The 23677-nt window shown below is 44.0% G+C and overlaps 1 protein-coding gene across 2 annotated transcripts in view; it reads right to left on the bottom strand.

Annotated features, from left to right (window-relative positions):
- mgat3b (beta-1,4-mannosyl-glycoprotein 4-beta-N-acetylglucosaminyltransferase b) overlaps positions 1-21998 on the bottom strand; it is an 82637-nt gene extending 60639 nt beyond the window's left edge. For both annotated transcript variants that reach the window (XM_051946101.1, XM_051946102.1), the window contains exon 1: positions 21252-21998. The gene's annotated coding sequence lies outside the window, so the exon portion shown is untranslated. The remainder of the gene's footprint in view (positions 1-21251) is intronic.
- Positions 21999-23677: the final 1679 nt, after the last annotated feature.

Raw genomic sequence — 23677 nt, 5'->3', positions numbered from 1 at the left:
CACTTGATGTGAACACAGACCCAATTGCATGTTCTGGTTGATTCAAACTGCTTCCATGTGATCACTTGCAATTTTATGATGCTTTGCCACTCAATTTTTATGCAACTTCTTTTTAAAACACCCTACGTGCATGTTTAACCTGATCATTTGTTCTGCTGCCCGTTTTGGCCAGGATGCTCCTGCAAAAGACAGTCTCAGTGAAACTCTTCCTGGTTAAATAAAGCTTAAATTAATAAATAATACAGCTGCATTGCTCAAACAAAACTGCATGTGTGCAGTGAGACTAATTGATCGTGGTTTAGGAACTGACATCGATCAAAGCCGCCGTGGCTTCCGCTGTTAGTTTGCAAACAGTCTGCAGCGTGAGACACTGTTTAATTTCCTTTAATTTGTTTAAGACAACCTTAGGAAAGAACACACACTGTAGCAAATGAGTTACCGGTCTGATGTAGCTCCTGCCAGACACATGATGTTGACTCAGTTTGGACTTATTCATGTTAATGCAACAATAACAAACGATAGAGCTCCTAGACTTGAGATCTGAATGATATGGAGGAGTGTTGAAGTGCTGAGTTCCTGTTTGCATAAATTGTTAAAAACAAAAAACATTCTGGGAGGAAATTACACATTAGACACTCTGTTCTACACTCATTATTGCATGTAATTACACCATATTTAACCAAGCATCAGACTTACTGGGTTACTAATGTACCAAACCAAACATCCTGCACCAGAACCAGACAACGCAAACTTGTAGTACGGATACACCTCTGTTTAACAAGCAGGTGAAAAACACTGACCATGACTCCGTAAACACAGAGCTGATAACTGAAAGAAATAAAATAAAGCAATGTGGGTCACCACTAACTGACTATACAATATATTCAGGACAAAAATAAATAAATCTATCTTTTAAGGCAGAGTGGGAGCTTTGTGTCTGGTGTTGCTTCATATGCAGCCAGTGTTGGAAAAAAACATTGTGGACTGATGTGGTGTTGTTGTTGAACTGAAGTTAGTTACTTAGTTACTAGTTCCTTAGTCTACACAGCTTTGTGAGTCTGTACTTGCACAGCAATACTTAGAGCTCTATGCAAATACCAGCATGCAAACACACTGACATGAGAAATATGAGGCGTCAAGGCAATTTCACTATGCTCACCTTGGTTTATTGGGTTAGCATGCTAACATTTGCAAACTGCACGAAGCAAAAGAGTCGAGACCAACAGCAACGTGATTCGTTGTGTAGGCGGTTATAAAATATCAGAGAACTTGAAACTTGGACGTGCTGTGTCACCTCATAAAAAGTCAGATCAATGAAGCTATTGACGTTCATCCCACTTCTCTTTCTCCATTGACACTGTCCCTCTTTACACCCACTTCAGCTGTTAAAAACCTTGGCATACTTTGACTCCACCCTCAGTTTTCAACCTCACATAAAGCAGCTGTCTAAGACTGCCTTTTTTCACCTCCGCAATATCGCTCGCCTCTGCCCTTTCCTCACCGACACTGATGCACAAACTCTGGTTCACTCCATCATGTCCCGTATAGATTTTTGTAATTCCTTGCTCCTTGGTCTCCCAGCATCATCCCTACAGAAACTTCAGTACATCCAGAACTCAGCAGCTCGTGTCCTCACTCACACCAACCGCTCCTCTCACATCGCTCCCATCCTTCGTCAGCTTCACTGGCTCCCCGTTCGGTCCCGCATCATATTCAAAACTCTCCTTCTCATTTTCAAAGCTCTCCATAATCTGGCCCCTCCGTACCTCAGTGAACTTCTGACCCCCTACTCACCCTCTCGCTCTCTCCGGTCCTCCAGCTCCAACCTCCTTTCCATCCCTCAAACCAAACTCTTCACCGTGGGGGGCGGTCTTTCAGTGCTGTTGCCCCGAAGCTCTGGAACTCACTCCCCCAATCCCTCCGTGATTGTCACTCCTTCTCTACTTTCAAATCTCTGCTCAAAACTCATCTTTTCAATAATCATTTTGCCTCCTCCTCTTCGTAGTTTTGTTGTTGTTCTCTTTGTTTATGTAAAGCGACCTTGGGTTTGTGAAAGGCGCTATATAAATTGAACATATTATTATTATTTATCATCCTGATGGGGCTGTAAACGGCTGCATCTGATAGGGTTTTCCATCTGGACTAAGAATATCCGAGGACCGAACAGCTCATCTAATAAAAATCACAGCACTGACATCTCTTATTCCGTCTACACATTCACTTTGAATCCATCAGCGATCTCAAAAATCACATAAAGTGAGCCGAAATCTCTTCATTACATCATGGGACTCATTGTCTGCCTCAGTTAGTGAACAAATAAAAGGTATTTTTATTGCACGTAGGCCCTCAGGAAAGGTGTGGCACATAAAGATTAGTGTGCTGGCTCAACTGAAATTGCTTTATGATTGCAGCCTCTTTTTTTTCCTCTGGAAAAACTAGGACTGGAAGGACTGAAAATGGGGTCAGAAAAGGTGAAGAAATCATCACTAAAGGTAACATTAGATTGCTCTTCTACAAGACCGGCTCACAGGAGAAGTTGGTTTTGAAGGTTCCGCAATTGTGAACTGTGACAAACTGATTTCTGACGCTGTGTATGTTATTACCAGAATGAGCGGCAGCACAGCGCGAAATAAAATACATTCACTCATCTTAGAGACTTCAAAGTTTGCTCGTTTATATCTGTAATAGTTTGTTACTTTTAATTAGAGGGGTTGGGGGGGATTTGTTTTGCTTCAGATGAATGATTTTCAGTGTTGTGATCTCTTATGTATATGTAATTACTTCTCAGGTTGCTGTAAATGAGATCTTGATCTCATGGAGATTCCTTCAATAAATAAAGCTTAAGTAATTCAAAGAAATGAAAGCAGTATATTGTGAATTCATTTGTTTTTATATGGAAATAGCGACAAAAAAAAAAATGCAACAATGAGAACTCGCTTGATCTCTTGCTGCAGAGCCAATGTTAAGACAGCAGATTTGCAGTACGTCTGCAGCATAACGCCTGGATTCCACTCTGTGTGTAGATGCATGAAGAGTTCTAGAGACGAGCAGAAGCCAATGTGCACAAACAGCATCAATTATTAGAGAACCAGACTGCTGTTAATTCCAGCACAGTGCCTCCTATTATGTGCGTTTCTGTGGGTGTGCATGCGCAGTGGCTCACAGGCTTGTCTCCAAGACAGTGCTGCTGAAACACAATGAAGCCCATTCAACTCTGTACCCACCTCCTGTCTCTGGAATACTGCTGTATCACTGCTTATGGAGGGGGCGGGAGCATGTGTGTGTCTATGAGCCTCGCACACACTCGCATAATCCCCGATAAAGCCATCTCTGAACTGTCATTACGTTGATGTAATACCGTCATGAGCAACTGTGACAATAGGACGACATGTCAGCCTGAGAATTAGAATAACCGCAGGCCTTCATCACGTAAACTCACACAGTGCAACCTAATGGGCCTTCAAGCTCTTCGGTGATGGATAATCATATCCATTTTAATATTTTAAAAAGCACAATATAGATATGAGTGCATGCTAAGCTGCAGTGTTAGTGTCACATTCAGGTAGGCTGACGTGCACAGACTTAAGAGTAAAGCAAATACACTCACTGGCATTTGACTGATAACTCAAGAGAACAAACATTTAACAACCCAAAAGTCAACATATCCATGTCAAGACTGAGCTGTTCTCCGTAAACGTCAAGAATCTGCAACTAGCTACCCTTTAGCCGTTTGATGATCGCTACAAAATACGGTTCAAACGCGAACGGTGAATCGAGGTCGACTAAAATGAGCTTAACGAGTTTTAATTTGTCTAATACTCTGGCTTATGACCAAATACCTGCAACAGTGATGATTTTTATTCTGCTATATTCTAATAAAAGCTCTGGGTAGTTTTTCTTTGCATGGACAAGCCATTTTTTGCACTCCAAAAGGTTTTCCAGCAGACCATCGCACTGTAACAAGATCACCTGTCAGTTTAATGCTGTGACTGAGCTGTAGGTATTTCACAGAAAATTTGAGGTGACTTAACAATCCCTGTCCCTGTAAAAACTGTATTAGGAGTTAATGTAATTAAGTACAAATTAAGTAATTCAAATGAAACTGTTTGTGCAGAACAGGCCGTGTTAACATGCAAAAATATGAGTGCAATTTTTCTACAGGAAAACATACAGAAAAAAAATATACAGGCAACAAATTTTCCAATTACAAAATAAGGTTTAAATCAAGCTTTCTTGTCAAGGAAATTCCTGCTTTTTACATATTTTTGTGCAAAATAACTTATGGAAACTTACAAACTAAAAAGCACACCAAAGCTTGACCTAAACGCCCTCATGCTGGGTCTCTGGGTTGTTTCCATCACGTCACTAAACTTCATGACCCAGATATTATTTCACATTTACAAACAAAAAGTGTCCAATGACATGCACCAACTGACATAATCTGCATTATGTTTGGTGCCTTAAACGCTTGCAACTGAAATAAAGACCTCCACGCCATCCCGGCCCTCAGCTCGGTCTTTTTCTTTAGCATAAACAACACGACACGTACACATTGTTGAAGCTGATCTAAAGGAGTATCTTCGGTTACTGACAGTGCATACATTGTGTGTGTACATGGTGTACAAGACTGACCTTCTGTCCCATACAGCTGCTAAATGTGAGCCGGTTGCTGTTGGCGGTGTCTGACCTGGATGCTGCAGAAGCACGCAAACTCCCAAACACACCTGATCCCTCACACGACCTTTCCTCACAAGCCGTCATTGCTTAGCTCCTGTCAGATAATAGCTGTGGCTCAGTCACACTAATTCAGCCCTCCATTGTCTTCCAGGTACCTACAACTGAGATGCAGTGCCGGTGGGAGTGGGGTCTGCTTGCACAACCTTTACAGAACAATGTGCCACCGGTGGAGTGAAACGGCAGGCAGAAAGAGCCTACATTCAGCGTTTGAGCTCGAGGCAGGGAGGGCAGGAAGCCATGCTGCTCTTATGTGGGGCTTTTTGTTGGATTGATAGAACCATAACCGGCTCAGTAAAGATATTTATTGACTGATTAAGTGATTCCGATCAATACACATCTATTTTAAGTCTCTCTGGGTTTTAAGTTAGAACTCATGCATATTGTGATGTTAATCTGAAAACACGGAACTTCTTCAAACTTTGTCAGATTTCACAACTTATATACATCAAATCCATCTGGAAGCCTTGGAGTATGAGAGGAGGAGCAACTGCAGAAGGAAAAGAAAACAATCCACAGCTTTTTACATTCTGTTAACTTTATTTAAAACATTTTTTGTTGAAGATGCAAAATTACTTTACTTTATTGAAATATTAACTACTTAAAATACACATACAAATAACACAAACAAGGAACAGCAGGAAGATAAATAGTTGTATGTCCTCGAAGATGTCCGATTGTCACTGATGAAGATGTTTGTTTCTGAATTGTGTAACCTTGTGAATAAATTTGTTCTTTGTAAAAAGAGCGGGAGCGGGGCTTGTGGCGGAGACGGCCCGAATATTCGGATCCGTTCGTCTGGTCTCCCGGGTCCAAATTTTGCCTTCGTTTTGTCTTCAGTTAAACTGAAGAATTCCCAAACAGTCTTCAGCATCTTGCCTTGTGTTTATGCAACGAAGTGAAGCGTGACGTCAGAGTCAGCAGCAACCCGGCAATTCGGGTGGTGTTTACAAACATGAACGGAGGAGCCGAGATGAGCCGAATATTCGGAAACCAAAATTAATATCCGGATACTGCCGTAGCAAACGAATATTCGGATATTCGAGTCCAGCTCTATCTATTAGAAAGGTTTTTTTTTTTAAAAAAAAACAAAGCTCTGCATCTCCATTTTCACACTGTGGGATTAAACCATTTGTCTCTTCCTCTATTCCTCTGAGCTGCAGACGTCTGTGCTTCAGTAGGTCAGAGGTCATGGACAATCAGCTGATTGGATACTTCCCCCATAAAGGGGATAAACGCATCACCAGTGGTGTAAACTTGACCTGTGACTTTATGGGACGGTGTGTACAATAACCATCCCACCCAACACATCACCTCATTTCTTGCCTTCAACACGAAATCAAATCCAAGCCACGTGTGATCAAAACAAATGGGATGAAAGGACACGAGTGCAACATGTGCCGAAGCAATAATCTGAAATGCCATACGCAGGGAAATATCACAAAACCCACATCTCTGGTGCCCACATAGTTTTTCACATGGCTGATTAAGACATCATGAACCGCTGAGCTGAAGAAAGGAGGAACACAATGAAGCTCCAGCCTGCATCAGCGGCCTCACAGCTGCACAGAGCGTGAAAACCAGATTAAGGTTTTCCAAAGATCGGATTGTTGTTGAAAGAATTTACTCTGAAGTCACTGATAAAAATGTCAGGTTTTAGATGGGTCTACAGCGACTTAAAAGGGAACCAGAGAGGGCACCTTTAGGAGGGATTAAACAGTGGCATGCTGCAAATTAAAAGGGAAAATGTCAGGAAACAGAAAAAACTTAATAATGGTAGAAATATTTGGACCAACAGTCTGAAATACTGTTTTTAAAAACCAAGTGGCAATGCAGTCTGAAGGGCTACTGGATGGTTTTTAAAGTGCCACAGGGAGTTCCAGGGTTGAGATTTCACTTGAAGTGAGTCAGTGTTGCAGATGAGCAGCAGAGTCAACATGAAGCTCTCTGAATACTGTGTTACCGCGCTGAAGAAATGAAGAAATTCTTCACAGCTCTCTGGGGAGGATTCAACCTGCTGGCTAAGCAGGGATCAATCACAGAGTTTATGGTTTTAAGACGCATTCTAGGATTATGTACGACCCTGGCTAGGGATTTGCTGTTATTTCTTATGTCTTCATTTAACCAGGACAGAGAAGAAGGTTTTGAACGTGACAGGAGTAATACTTTTGCAAGAGCTACTAAAAACATCATGGTGAGGCCCTGATGTTCATGGACACTAAAAAAAATGGGTGTGAAGCAGTAAGAATTGACAGAAACAAGACAGAGTAAATTTAGAGAGTAGAAGTGAATCAGTTTGAAGGGCTTGAGTTCAGGGGAGAGGGATGAAACCTGCCATCAGAGATCAACCACTTCACACTTTCCACACAGAAACCATAGAAGAGCACAAGATCGAATGTATGAAGCATTTGGAATGGCTGGGATTTGACAGGATTTTTTAGGTGCAATTAAATGGAATATTAATGTTTAAAATAAATCATTACAAATAAACCAGAGGAAGTAGAGGGGCACTAAATATACATTAATTGAAAGCATCTGTACATTAAAACAAAAGCAACAGGTTCATCAGTCGAGAGAAAGTGGCCTATAACAAAATTTTTGTTTTGATGGAGAAGACAATTTAAAAATAGTGTTTGCACACTGTTTTTTCCAGCAGAACGCCTCCACATTCATTGCTTGCAATGCTCTTAGCACTGTCTGCAGCACATGTAGCAGAGCGTGCATGGACTCCAGTGGTGTCTTCATGGTAAGCTTTTAACTACTTTAGAAAATGCATTGCTGGAAATGACTCCATCATTTCCCATTTCAAATACAACTAAAATACACAGTAAATATATAAAAGCATACTGGCTGACGTATTGAAATCTGAGATGGTTACTCCCTGAAATCAGAATCAGCAGGCCACGTGAAACAACAACTAAAATCAACTAACCCTCAACCTGTCGATCCAGCTTTTGGAAAAATAACATTTCTGAGGGGCTTGTATCAATGAAAGGTGGATGTTCATTAGGATTAAACCAAGGGTAACAAAAAAAAAAAATCAGTGCTGCTTGTTGTGATCAAAATCTTGGCAGATAAAAGCCTTACAGGGATCTTACATTAAGTTAAAATGGAAGAACTGTTTCAGCAGAGGGGATGGAGAAGGTGGCTTTATATGAGATAAGATTGTGAAAATGTGGTCCTGCCCAGTGCCTTTCAGTAATCCGAAAGAGAATGAAGGAATTAGTGACGGAAACAAAACCAGGAGCAGCAGAACCTGCACCGTCAGACACAGGACTGTGAAGCACAGATCCAATGTGCTGTGTAGGGACTCACTGAGGAGGCAGTCCTGTTACAGCTAAAGGCAATAAAATGAAATGGAGTGAATGGTGAGGTGGTGGACGTGGTGAAGCAGGCGCGTGAGGAGCGCTGTCTAGACACATAAGCAGGAGGCACATTAAGGAATAGCAAGGGACCTGTGGACTCCAGAAGAGATATAAAGTTAGCGAGCCATCATTACCGAAAGGGTCGTAGCAGAGGGCAAGACAGAGAATTTTACAACTTTACTGCACATGTGGTGAACCTGCACTGCTTCTAATGTGAGAGAAATTAACCACAAAGTAAACAGGGGCTAGCCAGACACAGAGCTCCATCTGGCCCTGAAGATGAACCTCCATGCATCACAGTTCATTCTTCATCCTCCACAGCAAGGAGAGACAAACAGAGCAGTGTACGAGTGTCACCAGCAATGGAACACGAAGAAAACTCACAGCACTGGGACACCCAGGAGTAAACGGAGACATGCACCACTGAGTGCCCAACACTAGGCCCACTAGAGAAGGATTCACTCTGGTAAGAGGTTTCAGCCATCGACGGCTTCCTCTGGGGGGTAACAGTGGGGACGATATCCCCACTGGCAGATTTGATGGGAAATCAATTTCCTGATGAACTGACTATTTGTACTACACAATTCTGCTATTGTCTATAAGCATTATTTTACTCTTGAATCCACAAAGATTTTTATGCATCTGGTCTCCAGCCTCCAACTTCAAAGCTCCATGCTGCTATCAAGGCTTCCCTCCTGGCTGCAGCCTGCTGGCGGGTGGGCAGGAGTTTGGGGATGTGCAAAGAATAAACAGTGTAATCAAGTGGGAGGAAATCCACTGAGATTCAACGAGAAGAACAGACCCACAAACCACACACACACAGAATTACAGACACACAAATTTGCATTATTATATATTAAGATCCAGCTGCAGTGTCTCCATGGAAGGACCCCAGTGCAGCATGCAGCCTTAAAGAGGGGATTTCCTGGGCAAACAGAGGTGAAGCACAGCTCTTCCAGTTCTGCAGCCTCCTGAGGCAGTGTGCGTGTGTTCAGTAAGCACTGGGCCACTTTCCCAGATGAGATTCTCTGCTGCAGGATAATCCTGATGAAAATGTCTTTCGTCTTTCCTCTCCCTCTCAGGCCCTCCATCCATCCATCCATCCGCAGACTAACAGTTGGCGCTGCTCTTCCTCCTCCACCTTTGCTCACATCTCACCTCCCTCACACTACCAGCGGCAGCCTCTTCATTGACGCATGCATCTCCCAACAGCCAAAAACAAAAGTAATGTGAGAAGCGTGCGTCATTGTCATTCTCACAAAACATGCTGAATGGCTGAGCTGCTTTGTTGCAGCTTGAAATGAATCACAAGCTCGCCCCCGACCTTCCTCCTCTGTCTACTGTCTGTAGCTTTTACTTTGGCCTCCACATTCTTCTTCTTTCTCGAGCACATCCTTGAAATCGTGTTATAATAAACATAATGCTGGTAAAATGACAAGAATCTCCCCCATGAATCAGTGCTTTCAAGAAAAAGGTTTATTACTCTTAACACCTAGTTGGGTAGAAGTGCATCTTCATGTTTCATGTTCAGGTAAATAGTGCAAGGATCATCTGCTATTTTAAAGAATGATTTCAGAGCAGTTTTGGGATATGCTGTAGGCTCACAAGAGGCAACGAAGCACAAGTGTGTCAAAAGTCAGTGTGCGTTGTGTGGAGATGACCTTCAAGCCAATCGGTTGCAGATTATTTAAAAAAAAAAACAGAAAAACAATATGACTTCGGTGGTTGCTATTTTCTACAATGTCACAAGGGCCTGTGTCCTCCAATTTGGACTGTAAATCCACTTAAAAGCCTCAACGAATCGAGCTTTAACAGCATTTGCAAATGTTTCTGTGTTCTTTCAAGCCAGCTTGTGTCAAACTGAGACATATTAGATTTTCAACATGAAAACACATTGTGTTGCCAAGTTGTAAACACACCCAGAAAGCATTTCCAAATCAAAAGACACTGAAATGTCAAATATTTATATCCAGCTATAACCATTTACTGAGAAATCACTATGAAGCAGGACTTAACTACGCATTGTGTTTTCGCTGTTTCACACCCTCCATGCTTTTATTAAACGCTTTTGACAAGCACCACTCGTCTAAACACTGTTTCAGGCCAAGCACACCCCAACACAGCAGACAGAGCAATGGCAATCCCCAGCACCAGACAATGTGGCCTGACAAAACAAAACCTGCTCAGGAACGGCTCAAGAAACAATGAACCCAAAGTCTTGATCTGGTCTACAAACGTCTCAGGTCACAATTAGATCAGACACGTGGAGGATTTGCTGGATCAAACCTGATCTACGAAGACCCAATCCTGCAATCCACAAGAACAAGAAGTGTCTACCACCAGCATCCTGGTACGAGCATAGACTGTATATAAAGTGGACGTAGCATCTGGCTCCAAAAATGAAGCCCACCCGGAAGTGTCAAAAACTTGCAATATCACGCCGTCCGCTAGGGTTGGCTCCAAAAAGCTTTTGCTCCATAGACCCCAATTCATTTTTGGAAAAAATCAAATTTGATACTGATTTTCTACAGCTCAGGATTTTTTTCCCGTTAGTTTTCATGGTCAAAATGAGAGATCAGGTGGCTGATCTTAAAATAAATCAATACTGAATTTTACATAAATCGTTAAAGTTGGCAGAGCCAGGGGGCGTGGCTATACTTGATAGTCTTGTCTGGAATGATTGACAGATCCTTTAGGGCGAGGCTTTCAGCAGTCTGGCTTCAGTCTGGCCCGCCCATACACTGGTCCTGCCCCGAGTTGCTCTCCTAGCAAAATCCGGGCTTCATTTTCTCGGCGTTGAAACCAACGGGTTATGTCATGGTTAGTTCATGCCTGGGTATGAGATATCCAAAGGATACTACCAGAGATATGGTATCCATGTTCTGGAGGCAAAAAAGGAACCGACAGAACATGTACTTTAAATGTTGCGGCATATCGGTTATTATGGACTGATTCTCTAGATCCGGTTTGAATGTTTTCCTTCTGCAATAAATGCCATTTCGATCATTTAGATTTTTTGTTGCCAAAGCGTTGTTTTAGTTGAGGTTATTTCTTTGAGGCACCATGAAGGCAGTGCAGCTTTACACCTGAGACCTACTTTTAAACCCACACCTCTTCACATTTTGATGATTCAGCAAAACAGAAAGCATGCTACGCTGGCAGCATTTCCTCTTGCACTGCAATGATGCAAGCACAGATAGTGAACTCCATGAAATTATTTTGAGATCGGCAAAAACTGGTTGTTATAAATTTAAATAGTGTCGCTGTGTCGACACATTTTTCAGAGGAACTTGCCAGAGTGAGTTCTGGTTCTGATCACAGCATTACATCATAGTATGATGACCACCGATTTGTAGTTCTGTGTTACAGAAGTCCAAATAAGTTGCTGAAATGTTAAAACAAAATGTACTCACCCAGGTTTTATCTTGATGCACAGATGTATTTTAATCTTCAACCCACCAAAACTGCTTAACGTGCAGAGAATTAGGCTCAGTTCTTGTATCTTAACTTCTCTCTTTAAGCATTTCTTTTTTTCTTCCGCATGTTAAACACAAACCATCTGGAACACCTCACTGACTAAGCAAGCTAAGAAATATCTGCATATTCATCTTTGACCTAGACGTGACTTGTGCTACGTTTCCAACTGTCACCAGAAACCCCCTATAAATTGTGCAGCAGTGGTACATTCCAGCGGCGTAGCCTCAGTAAACACTGGTGCTGGGTCGAGCACAGGTCAGCACCATTTTCTCTGCGAGGTGGGTCTCCTGAGGGTGTCCCAGAGTGTCTGCCGCGGGACATGACCGTAAGGTGACACTCAGGTGACCAAGAGAGGGGAAGGAGAAAAAGAGGGTGAGACAAAGTGGGGCACGGAAAGAAAGGGAAAGATACATCCTCAAGGACAGACGACTTCTATTTTGGCCCAGTGGTAAACTCAGCTTGGCTGTCTGACAAGAGCACCACGAGTGGTGTTGTGTATGAAGAGGAGGGGGGGAGGACACGAAGGGAGAAACTGCCTTATTTAGAAAAGGGAAGCACCCTCCACAGAGCAGGAGGGGAGGGACAGAAAAGTGAGGGAAGGAGAAGGTAGCAGTGGCAGTCCTTTGATGGTCGCTCCTGTCCTTGACGAGCAGCAGCAGTGTTCAGGGCTCTCCATCCACCCACACATAAAGCCCAGCCACACTCAGTTTGACCTGCCAGAGCAGAAATCCATACTTAATCATCACAACGGCTGCCCCCTCAAGACCCTGCTGGAGCAATGGAGTGTGATTGTGCATGCGTCTCAGAGACTATGGAGGAGTTTTTAAGTGGGACTAAAACAGCATTGTAAGTCTGTCTTTTATGTACACTCCAATGGGACCACTATAGGCGCTTTTCCACTAGCACTTATTCGGCTCGACTCTGGTCATTTTCCATTACAACTGAGTACCACCTCATCTTGGGTGGAGACGTCATGGCACGGCGGCCCTGAAGTCCTTTAACGTCATTTGTGTGCGACACAAACACAACAATGGAGGACATGGAAGCGATGGTAAACCTGCTGCTCAGTTGATGACTTTTTTATCTTGCCAACTTCCGTGAAGAGAAATACGCACCATTGCAAGTTTGTTTTTTTAAATGGCGGGTTTGGTTTTCGTGAAGGAGTCTCATGTGTCATCACTCCCTGTCCAATCAGTGGCCTGCACTCTGCAGATGTCACATTATCAGTTCGACTCGTTTGGTATCACGGTCGAGTAGGTACTGAAATAGTACCTGGTACCAGGTGCTATGTCTTAATGGAAAACCTCCCAAACCGAGCAGAGTCGAGCCAAGTAGGTGCTAGTGGAAAAGCGGCATACGAGGCAGGTCATTTAATGTACTTCTGAAGACCAAAATTTAGCGTTTCTATGTTGGTAAGCAGAGAGTCAGCACAAGACTGTAGACACACCTGTAGGATTTTTATGAGCCCTTGTTAAACTGTTTGCATCAGAAACAGCTCTGATAGCAATCTTTATAGGCGGCAGACGACTCCTACGCAAGGTCACAGGTAAGACACAAGATGCTCGACGTCATCATAAAACCCAAAACAAACAGCGAAGTGCAACATCCTCAGTGAGTACAGGAAACAACTCCTGGCACACAAATCCAACAAATAAATCAATTCTTATTCATGAAAGCTTCATAATTATTGTAACCGGGGTATAAGAATTAATCGTGTCATATGCTGCACAGACTGTGACACGCTGTGGGCCAACTCTGTGTGTGATAAATAAATTTGACTGGGCAAGAAAAATACAAAGTCTGAGCAAAACATTGATTATGCAAAAATGTGAGTCAACACAATCAGAAACCGCACAAAAGTCACAACAGCACTAAATTTAATATTCAACTTAATACTTTATTAGCACTGACTGGTGTGCAAATTAAGGCTGTACTGAGTAAGTAGTAAAACAACTTATTGTAAGGAAAAACATCCCTGAAGATGTGGCTCTTAAAGTCTTTACAGGTTGGGAATGTAAAATATTCCAGGGGTGTTTTTGTTACGTTTGTTTAAAGTCTCTATAAAGCCTGACAGCAATCAATAAATCAAGTGCCATCAAGAAAAAAAAAAAATCCAGCCATCTGTGGTAGTCAGTGTCATAAAAATCCCATCCAATCGTTGCATTCAGTTTGAGAGCATGCACTCAGCACCTCCAAACTCCTCCACAAGAGAAGCTGTGGTTGCCTCCATTTCGGTTTCACAGGTAATTATCTCGTTCGTTTGGTTTGTAGCGGTGACGCTTGTGTGTTCTGGTGAATGAGATATCCACTTCCCACAAACACCCATGGATCAGTCTTCCAGTATTACTCAAGCAGTGCTGCGCTCATGCATTTTGGAGGAGTGACTGTGGAGGGAGCCCTGGAGGCAAAGGGTGGGGTATTTGTTCATCTGTACGCGTTCAAAATCTATCCTAATCTTGGTGCAAAGACGGCGATGAGATGTGGTTCAAACCGATGCAAAAAGCAAATAAATGCACCTGAATAAAGTTGGTTCTGTAGCACTATATTTGATGTACAAACTCTTCACTTGTTTAACTATATTTACTAGTTTGCAAATATAATAGAAAATGCTCCCAATAACAGAATGTTCCACACAATCATCTGCCCCAGAAATTATTTTGGTGACTTTGGCTTTGTAATTGTTTTAATTATTATTATTTTAGACTTGATTGGAAAAAAAAAATCTGAAGTCATCAGTACAACAATAGATGACAACCTATAAATATCAACACACTGCCCGGCCTGAGCACAGCTGCAGAGTCTCACTGTGTCATTTCACATCAAAATCTCTTTCATCGGCTCAGCCTGCCGTCACTCAAAAGTTAAGCCGATGACTCAAGTTTTCATCTTGCGAGTTTGGTTTCTAAAATTACGGTCCAATGACTGGATGTCTGTGGCCGTCAAGAAACATTTCTGACATCTGTTTTGTTGTCTTTTTGCATCGAATGCCTTGTTCACAGGTGCCCAGATAGCTCAGCAGGCCGAGCAGACGACCCACAAACAGACGCAGCGATCACGGGTTCAAATCCAGCTCATGGCCACTTAATGCACGTCATTCCCCAACTCTTCTTGCCACGTTTCCCATCTCTCTCCACTGTCCCATGCAATAAAGGCCAAAAAATAATAAGAAAATGCCTTGCTCAAAGGCACAGCTCAGACAGAAAATGCTTAACGCTCATTCGCCCCACGTACACTACCCGCTTCACAGTGTGCAGGAAGATGTGAGCTTTCAGAGCCAAAGCAGAACACCACGGTGCTACCTTTCATGTGCTGGAGCTCCAGAATGATATTTTTGTCTCCGCAGCTTGTCGGGCGACAGCAGGTTAGTGACTGAAAACTCTGAGCTGTTCACACATCCAACCATCAAACGTTCTCCGAACAACTAATGAGGGCTCGGCCCACTCAACCCCAAGGCAGGGGAGGAAACACAGACCGGCTGAAACCCCCATTCCAGCTCCCTCCTGTGTGCCGTCTTTAAACACAACACAGGGTTAGCAGTTTGTGTGGGCTGAGGGGGGATCACAATGCAGGTATGTGTAGGCAGAGAAAAAGACACTGAGAACTTCACTGGAAGCCCGATAAGTCAAGTGAAATTATATGCACCCTGCTTGACAGAGACATCAGCAAAGGAAAGAGATGTATGCGTGTGCCTGTCTCCGTCTTTCCAGGAATAGGGTGAGAACGCTAGCGGTGTGCACGTCCATGAGGCTCCGCAGATGCCAGATCAGAGGTGGAGCACATCTTAATTCCTTCAGCAGCAGCAGGCTGTGCTCGGCCGTATGTAACCTGTTGCTGGGGTTAGTATAGTGCTCTCTGGACATCCCGAAGCCTGGGACGACCCCGCTTGCACAGCATGGATTGCACACACACACACACACACACACACACACACACACACACACACACACACAGCGGTAATGATGCACACGGAGATTGGTTGCACCGTAAGATTCAGGTCAATGGAAAAACAACAATCACTGAGGCGCACAAGGAGAAATGTTACCAAACAGATTATGCTTCCAGTTTTTTCTCATGTTGAGGCATGTTTCTTTATTCTCTCCTTCCACCCTCCGCTCACCTGCATCTTGTCGTTGCTTTAGTGCACACCAGGGTTTTGGCCTCTGTGCAGCACTGAAAACACCCCTTTGTCCCACTGACCATTCATGGAATAAAGAGTATATTTATACCCAAGCCCACCCCGGGCGGGAAGAAACACTAACTGCTGGGACCAATATGTCCTCCTGCACAATCCTGCTTTCATCAACCTTTGCTCTAATTTCACCACCCAGCACTTTTCACTACGGAGACACCCGGTCATCTAGAATTACTGCAACCAGGAGACGGCCATTTTTTTTTACATTCACTTCAAGATTATTCTGCTGCTACTTTATCTGGAACCTGCTTGGCAGCTTCCGTTTAAAAAAAATAAAAAGGTAAATGTAACCAGTATTCATTTCGGTTCATCTACAGCTGCTGCTCCAGGCCACAATCTTTCAACATCAGTAGTTTGCAGAAAATAAGTCATGTGCCAAATTTGCATCCTGAAAGCACACTAGTTTCACTTTTCTGTCAGTGTCTTACAGCTTTAGAAATGGAGCAGAAATGAACCCACAGTCGCTGAAAACAACCACTCCTTCCTAACAGTTCCCACATTTAATTCTGAATTTGGTACAGAATTATAAAATCTCATTTCCCATGCACCAATTTCCTAAAGATCCCTTCCAGACATACGAAAATACTTTGTCTGATAGGCTGAATTCTTAAGAGGACATGCAGTACATTCATTTCTGAAGTGTAACTGCTGGGCACAATATGTCTCCTACTTGTCTGGCTCTTTCAAGTTTCCACATCACACTTGTGAAACTCGCACAGCAAACCAAGACTGGCCTCCAGCGAAGTTGCGATGCCATGAAATCCTGCTCATATGTACATGTGTGAGCAAGAAGAAAGTTCCTTCTTGTAGCCGATGAATTTGGAAACACATTTTTCACACTGCAGGCTGAAGGTCAAGCACCCAAATGAGGTAGAATAAGAACGTCTTAGTGATGAGGATCGTTAAAAACCCTCGTTTTGTATTCCTTAAGCGTACTGTTCAATGTAACCCTGAGCAAAACTATTTCAATTAAGGTTATAAAACACACTTTAACTGTGTCTTTTATGGCCTAATCATGGCCGAGAAGTTTCCTTTGTTGTGTTTTTGTGGATTTGATCCACTCTGTTCCATTACCAGCAAGCCAAGGTCAGTGAGCAGAAGCCACTCTGTCTGAGGCAGCTACTCTAGTTTGATACAGAATCTTTCTTAAGACTACGCAAAACTGTCTTTGCTGCCCTTTGCTGTCCTTCAGTGGTGTTCACACACTGCAGGATATCAGATGTCGGCCTCCATCTGCTTATAACAACAAGCTCGGTTTGTGGTCATTTCCTGCAGACACTCTCACTCTTTCACAAAATGCAATACGTTGGAAAAAGACTTGCGGGAATAATCTCTTTTGGTCCTTGATCCGACTGCAGCCTGCGAGTTTTGAAATCAGTATGGTGTGATTACCAGACGTTTGACTGTTGGGTGACTCACAGCGAACGTCTGATTTCCTAGAAAAAATATGTCCTTTTTTTTTTTTTTCCAGAGGGAAAGGCTGCAAAACAGGATGCTTTGGAAGCGGATGAAGCGGCTGATCTCCGCGTACCCAGATCACCTCTGGCAATATTAACAGCCTCTCTGCATGCCAGCAAAGCCATTTGTTTCGGCCTTGCAACTTGAGTCGCGGGCAGTGAAAGGAGAACGAAATATAATGAAAGAGCTGAGTGAGAGGAGGAAAAGGAGACAGAGTGGATGAAGGGGAAAGGCTGCAAATTGATGAAACAATTTAGGTGTAAATCTGCATATCACCGTTGGTTCATATGGAGAAACACATTATTTTACAAATTACTCATTTCACAGCTATTTGTTTCATTAAAGAGAGAAAAACTGCAACCACCAGCTACATAGACACAAAAATGTCCTCAGCACTAAACCAAAACACAAACATATTAGAAGTAAATACGATCAAGTTCCTGAAAAAGCATCAGTATTCCAGACATTATGACCCTGTCTGATGATGAAAAGCTTTTTTCTCTCTTAGTGAGCAAAGACAAAAACACTGCAGGGCCAGCAGCTAAGTTTGTTATCTGCTGCCACAAGGAAAGACAGACAGAGGACAAATAATCCGTCAGGACGCATTTAACCGCCATGAAGATATAGTTTGCCGTTTTGAGAATTTATTTACTTTCTTGTCGAGAGCTAGATGAATTAGACTGCCACGTATGTAAACACAAACGGTGAAGTTCTGACCAGAAGTGAGCTGTAAACTCCAACGACATTCTCAGTGTTGGATCAATGGGCTGTGCTTCACTGAATATCTGCATCATGAATCCACGTGGAAATTAACCTGTAGAGTAGATCTGAATGTGAATTTTCGCAAAGATGGAAGAGAACAACAAAAAATCTGCCCAAACACAGTTCCAGCTACAATCAAGGGGCATAGTGTCACCAATCACAGCAGAAAACGTGCAATCTGAACAGTCTTGCTTTTAAAAGCAGGTAAGCGCTTCAGATTTGGGCCATCAGTGGAAATGAGAGTTGACGTGACAACCCAGACAGTGTAAAGCCCACCTCATGTCATGAACTGCTATGGACTGTTTATGAAAACTAAACAAACTGTGCTGGCTCGGATTGGTTCAGCCTGGCCGGTTCTACCACAGTGAATGCATCGTCCTGACAGTGAAGTACGGAGCTGGGAGTGTGATGACATGGGGCTGATTTAGTGCTGATTCAGGGGGTGACATTTACCAATGGCGCCATGAACGTTTGTGAATACATCAGTGTATCTGCCGACAAGATCACTTCCAGTCTGCAGAAGCTTGGCAGAAAAGGAAAATTCCCGCCGGATAACGATCCAAAGCTCACTGCCAGAATCTCACAAGAGTTTCTGAAGAAGAATGAAGTGAAAGCGATGACCTGGCCAAATTTGTCACCTGACCTGAACTCAATGGAACATCTTTGGTTTGTATTTCAAAGACAAAACGACGCAAAAGAGCAGCTAAAAACATGCCGCTAAGGAATCGCTCTGGAAATTTGAGATCCTTCATGCCGAGAAGGATCGAGTCTAACAACAAAAATCAAGTTGGACATGTGAAGTATTGATTTGTTGCTGTGAAGATCAAGACAAGATGCAACATACAGCTTCTAATATATAGATGTAATTTTGTAGGTTTTTCTATCATGGTCAGTGTTTTTCTTTCACACCAACATCTTTGCATAGGTCTCCTTTATCCACTATTTTCTTCTCTATATGCTGCGGCAGCACAAATGTCACGCCAGTAAAGCAAACAGAGTGAAACTGAGCGTGTGAGACAGGGAGAAATCACATGGGTTTGTTCTTAATCAAATCTGGCAAAAGAAGTGAGGTTCAGCTGTGGGGCTCAGGTGGATCTCCCGAGTCCACACAGTTTTATTTAAAAGCAGATGACTGGAAAACATCCATCCAGTCCACTCAATCCCTCTGGTCTCCGTTTCATTCTCCAGTCATCCTAAGCATCCATCCACTCACCATCTCCAGATGTCACTCATTTTATCTCCCCAGTATGACCACAGTGGTTACACTTCAGCTCCAAGCGGTGGTATCTAAAACCCCAAAGATGCCCCCTGAAACATCTTCTATTTCTCCTCCTCCTCCTCCTCTCCACAGCACACACACACCTCCCCTTTCACACGCTCAGACTCTCACACCAGCCCGCTGCCCTGTCTCTCAGCATCAGCATCACTGTGAAGTGAAAAGGCCAGCATCCCCATGAGATGTGGTCTTTGTTGATGCTGTTGTTTGAAACGTGCAGCTCTGGCATGTTTTTTAGGGCATCCTCGACCATTTGAAGCCACGGAGAGATAACCACAGATAACTAGAGTAAGTAATGGTCGCAGTAGCATCTCTCAGTTTCAGTTTATGCTGCTGCGAATGCAGTGAAGTGCTTTCTGCTTTCCTCTGGCTCAAACTCCTTCCCTCTCTGCTGTCTTTGCTGAATGGCATGTGTTGAACTGGGACCAATTTGCTGTCCAAACAACTCAAAAAATTAAGCTGCCATTTCATGTGTGCGCTTGTGGGTTCAACTGGGTGAAGAGTGGCATTTCTCAAATGTCATCCATACAAAGCACACACAAACTGAGCCCCCCCCCCCTTTTGGAGCAACCTGAGATTCTCAGATGATTACCTCTACCCAACATGAATCCTTAAAAGCCTGCATTCATCCTCAGTGAAGGGACTGAGCATGCTCATCAGAGATGCCCTGCTTCACACGCTCTCACCTGGGAGCTGCCAGGTATTACAGTCTGCTACTGCCGCACCACCGAGCAGCTCTAATGGACTTATTGCTGATTAATTGCCAAGCTGAAGGGCAACATGTCAGGGGGAAACGGAAGCAGTTCATGTTTACAATCCAGATTCTTCCAGCGTGTTGCTCGGCAGTCAAAAACCTTCATCTGCTTCTCTTCAGGCCTCCACCTCCCCCTCATTCATTTACACAAGAATTGTACCTAACTGCCTATCTGCCTATCTGGGATCGGCTTACTCGACCCCTCATACACCCCTCTGGAGCCGCGGATCAATACCTGACCCCTAAGCACCGGCCGGGGAGCAGGAGCTCGCTCTCGTTGGAAATTAGAAATGGATTCAGCGGGCAGTGGTGGCAGGGTTTCGGTTAAGATGAAAATAGTTTTTGTCGGCGAAGCTTGCAGTCTCTGCATACAGAGGACAAGGGCCCGGGGCAGGGTGGTGTAGATGTGGCGAGGTGACGTGTGGCATGGCTTTTCTCTGCGCTGCAAGACAGAGCAAAGACAAGCCTGTCACCAGCTCAGGTGTGTTGTTGTTTGGGTGGAAAATGAGATGTGTGAGAATGAAGAAGAAGCCTGAAGGACACAGCTAAACTAGCAGGCAATTAAAAGGGGCGTGTAATTATGGGCCGCCAAACAGGGGATCAAACCCCAAATCCTGGCAGCATTAGTGCAACATCAGTCCTGTGAGCCACTCAGAAGTGTCAGTGAGTCTTTTTGAAGCGTGGCCTGTGGTCGCTTTGTTTCTCTTTTTGCTCATTTTGTGGCCTTTTTTCCTCCCTTTGTGGTTGTGTTGCTCTTTGCAGTGGTTCTGCTTGTCTTCACGTTTAGTCTCTTGACCTTTTGCAGATAGAAGTGCCCGAGTCAACCCCGTGACCCCTGAGGTTCTGTTCCCAGCAGGCCCACTCAGCTCTCCATCCACCCATGATCCTGGAGGACTCTTACAACCATGCCTCACTTAAACTTAAGAGAACAGATTAATCTAAGATGGCATCAGCCTCCTCTTTAAAGCACACTACACTCAGCAGTAGGAAAAGCCCATCTGCTCACTCCAAGCCACCTTCCTGCTAAATCATGAGAAACAACTTCATCAGCATCACGCACATACACCCCCTTACATTGCGGTCTGGTATGAGGGCTGTAATGGCAGGGGTCTTCACGTCACCAGCCGTCCTGCTCCCCCTCCACACCCCCTCCCACCCAGCCTCCATACATCCGGAATTAAGAAAGAAAAAGGAAAAAAAAAACGCACAAAGCAGAGCATCATCTCCTCTTACCCATCTGTGCCTGTGTTGATGTCTTTCAGAGGTTCATGGTGGATGAGAGCCCTGCTGATCTGAGTCTAGTCTTCTGCTGCAGAAGCCGCTAAGCCATCGCATTGGTGATGCTGGAGACTCGGTGATAACCGGGGCCGGGGTCTCTCTCAGCTTCGGCACGGTTACTCGACAGTCATCTCGCTGTGTTTTCTCCCACCTCTCCGGTTTGATCCGCCGATAACCGTCCCGGCCAGGACCTACAGGGGGATCCTGTCGGTCGTGGTGATGGCTCAGCCTCCTCTCCTGCCTCTGATGTTTATATTCTACGAAACGCCGAGCAGCGGGCAGGATTCAAATAAACGGGGACCAGAAAAACACCGAGCGACTTTGACGCGCTAAAAAATGAGCCACACGGTGCGAAAAAAGGAGGATGGAGATGGAGAGATGAAGAAGGGACATGGGGGTGGCGGTGGGGGGTGATCGCCGCTGTCTGCCGTCCTATTCGCCGTTTTCTGTCGTGTTTACGAGCCTCTGTCGCCTCCTCCCTCCGTCTTTTTTATCTCTCTCTGTCCGTGATGCGTCTCCCTCCCTTCAGTCCTTCGCGCTGCGCTTTGCGCCCGCTGTGACGCCTTTTTCCGCGCATAAGAAAAGAAGAAGCTCCCCCCTGCACTCCTCTTTTACGTCTTTTTCATCTTCCCTCTGGATCAGGCAGGCTGTGAGAAGGAGGAGGAGGTGGAGATCAGTGTGTGTGTGGGGGCAAGTGAAAGAAAAACGGAGGGGTCGGAAGGAGGAGCCCCGCGAGAAGAGAGCTCCTCCCCGTTATGCTGCTTATCAGCGGGACGAGGGGGGCGCCAATCAGGAGGAGATTTTTTTAAAAAAAAGATAAATGTGTGTGGGGACGCTTTTGGACTTTGTCAGAAGACAGAAACAATCAGAGTTAATTCCTGCTGTGATGCTCTGAGGAGTCTCGGATGCAGCCTGAATATTCTGATCCAACTCCACACAGTTTGTGCGCAAAACAAGTCTGAAAATCTGCGTCCAAAGCAGAGACCCCGTGAGGCTGTAATGCTCACTGCACACCAGAATAAATGCAGCATGGACACAACATTAAGAGACAACGGTGGTGTTAGTAGATGTTCACCAGCAGAGGACTGAAGATGTGAGGTTCAGCCTGCAGGGGGCGCCAGAGGAGCTGTAGTTAAAAGCACTGGAGGATCCACATGAGGGTATTACCTCCTCTTTCACACCTCTCCTCAGTATGATGGAGCCAGAAGTTTGTTAGGTTAGTTAAGCTTGGCTAATTAGGTTATATTTCAATTGCTTGATGTAACTAAAATTGAATAGTTTGAAATTAAACTATTTAATTACTCTGTATTCATATCTTAATAGGATGGATGTCAGATAGCCACGATCACTTGTGCTTTATAATAAGACACTTTACAGTTACTTTATAAAATCAGCAAACCTTAAAACAGAGGAACAGTCATAAAACACATCAGACTTGGCTTGGCTATGGAGGTCTTTGTGGGTCAGAAGCACTAAATCCGCCACTTTATCTCATGGTCGTGTTTACATTTCACTCAGTTCTGCTGTTCTTAGTTGTTGCTTGGTTCTAGTTCTGCTTCCTTGTTCTTAGTTTACCTGTTTTTTGCCCTCCAGTTCTTCATTTGCATAGTGTTTGCCTTTTTATATCCTATTTTGTACATTACATTTCTAAATTTATACTATTTCATCTCAGAACCTTCTTAGTGTTCATTTAATGTCTACTGTTAAGACAAGAGAGAGTAATGTAATTTTGATTCTTGGTACCTCATGTACATATTGAAGAATTCACAATAAAGCAGACTTTGAAGGAGGACTTTGAACTGGATGCGATGTGGGACATGGAGCCAGTGGAGGTTTTGGAGGACAGCAGTGATGTGGTCATGGGAGCAGATGAGGAGGTGGGCAGCAGAGTTCTGGATATACTGAAGTTTATTGAGGACTTTTGAAGATGAACCATAGAGAATGCTGCTGCAGTAATCAATTGAGGATGTGATGAATGCGTGGATGAAGGTTTCAGCAGCAGGGAAGGAGAGGGAGTTCATTTAAAAATACCCCGTAGGACCAAAGTAATGCGAGCCATTAAAAATGTGTTTAAAGAAATGCTTCGGCTGCCATGAGACATCCATGTTGCCTCTTTAGACGCTGTAATGAGTCAGGCTGGATATTTCAGGGCTGTCACAGGAATGACTGTCCACAGTTCTTCACAGTTGTCCATCTGACGAGGTTGTTAACGTGAGCTATTGACAAGTCAGAGATTGGTCATTGCCGTGACCTTTATATGGCAGAAATGTGGATTTCACTTTCACACAGTGCACATTTCAGAAGACTCAGTGTGACTGGCTCAGCTCTGCAGTGCATTTGCATGCATAGTGCTGTCCCAGGTTGGATCAAGGCTTTTCAGT

The sequence above is a fragment of the Acanthochromis polyacanthus genome, chromosome 3 (assembly GCF_021347895.1).
Source record: "Acanthochromis polyacanthus isolate Apoly-LR-REF ecotype Palm Island chromosome 3, KAUST_Apoly_ChrSc, whole genome shotgun sequence".
Lineage (NCBI taxonomy): Eukaryota > Metazoa > Chordata > Actinopteri > Pomacentridae > Acanthochromis > Acanthochromis polyacanthus.
This window is presented reverse-complemented; position numbering and strand designations above follow the sequence as displayed.